Consider the following 2,125-nt stretch of genomic DNA (forward strand, 5'->3'; position numbering starts at 1 on the left):
GACTATAACTCACTTTCACGTATTCTCAATTCGTCGGAAAATAAGACTTGACCACTGGTCGATTCACGAACCTATAACAAATATATAAATATATTAAGGTATGATAGAAATACTTTCACATCATATTTTATTTACGTGTTGACGATTTAAGTTAGCAGTCCAACGTTAGTAGTCCACAATTAGTAGTCCACAGTTAGTAGTACATAAATAAATCGATATAGTATATTGTCTTAATATTTTCAAGACCCATATTATACATATTATCTCGAATCAATCCATGACCCATTGTATACATGTCTCAGACTCGATCACAACCCATGATATATATATATATTATTTTAGAATCAACCTCGACCCATTATATGCTAACTCGAGCATTACCGCATATAGTGTCTTATGGGTTATTCAAAATAATATATATAGATGATGTCAATATGATATGTTAAAACATTGTATACGTGTCTATGGTCTATCAAGACATGTATAATACAAGAAAGTTAGCTAAGATATAGTTAGTATAAATTTGTTATAAAAATTTTCGTAGTTAAAATTAGTAATTCTATCCAATTTTGTTTTACCCATAATTTCTTCGTTATAAATCCGTTCTGAGTGAATCAAATTTCTATGGTTTTGTATCGAACTGAAATTTATGAAAATAAACATAAAAAGTGATGGTTTATAGTTGGAGTTACAGGTTACAAGTTGTTTTTGAAATAGGTAGTCATTTCCGTCGAAAGAACGACATCTTGATGACCATTTTGAAAAACATACTTCTACTTTGAGTTTAACCATGATTTTTGGATATAGTTTCATGTTCATATGAAATATCATTTTTCCATAATAACAACTTTTAAATTAAAGATTATCATAGTTTTTAATTATCCAACCCAAAACAGCCCCCGGTTTTACTACGACGGCGTATGTCCGGTTTTACGGTGTTCTTCGTGTTTTCAAGTTTTAAATCATTAAGTTAGCATATCATATAGATATAGAACATGTGTTTAGTTGATTTTAAAAGTTAAGTTAGAAGGATTAACTTTGTTTGCGAACAAGTTTAGAATTAACTAAACTATGTTCTTGTGATTACAAGTTATATTCTTCGAATAAGATAGTTATATAATTATGAATCGAACGATGTTATGAACATCATTACTACCTTAAGTATAGTAGGTAAACCTACTGGAAAGAACAAGAAATGATCTTGAGCTTGAATGGATCTTTGATGGCTTGGAAGTTCCTGAAGTAGAATCATGACTCGAAAACAAGTTCAAGTAAGATTACCACTTGAATTAAGATATTTATAGTTATAGAAATCGAATCAAAGTTTGAATATGAATATTACATTGAATTAGAAAGATAACCTACTATAAATAACAAAGGTTTCTTGATCTTAAATGATTGACTGGAATGGATTTGAAAACTTGGAAGTAATCTAGTAAACTTGAAAGTGTTCTTGAAGTGTTTTTGAATGATTCTTTTTATGGTGATCTAAGCTTTGATTATGAGATCAAAACTTGCTGAATATGATGAGGGTTAAGAGAGATAGGAGTGTGTGTGTGTGTGTACAGAGTACAATGATGTAGTAAGCTAGCATGGAATGCATGTATATATGCATGATACAACACGTTTTTTTTTTATAAGTCAATAAAGGATTCTAGTTTTTGTTATTTAGTCACAATAATGCTTACACGAAGTTAAATGGTTGGTTCCACTTGTTTGTTAATCATTTAGGGCTGCTAAGGAGCTGATGATTGAATGTATATACCAATAGTATATATATTTAGAAGCTGGGTATAATACGAGTACGAATACTGAATGAATACGAGTAGAATTGCTGATGAAAATGAATGGAAATGTAAATGTAACCATTTTTATTAAGTAGAAGTATTTTGATATATGTTCTTAAGAATTTCAAAAGTGTATTAATACATCTTAATACAATACATTTATATATTTTTTAATTAAGTCGTTAACTCATCGTTAGTCGTTACATGTATGTGTTGTTTCGAAACCTATAAGTTAACGATCTCGTTTAATGTAATTAACCCATTGTTATTATATTTAATGAGATGTTAAATTGTTATATTAACATGATAACATAGTGTGTTAATATATCTTAATATGA

The sequence above is a fragment of the Rutidosis leptorrhynchoides genome, chromosome 5 (assembly GCF_046630445.1).
Source record: "Rutidosis leptorrhynchoides isolate AG116_Rl617_1_P2 chromosome 5, CSIRO_AGI_Rlap_v1, whole genome shotgun sequence".
Classification (NCBI taxonomy): Eukaryota; Viridiplantae; Streptophyta; class Magnoliopsida; order Asterales; family Asteraceae; genus Rutidosis; species Rutidosis leptorrhynchoides.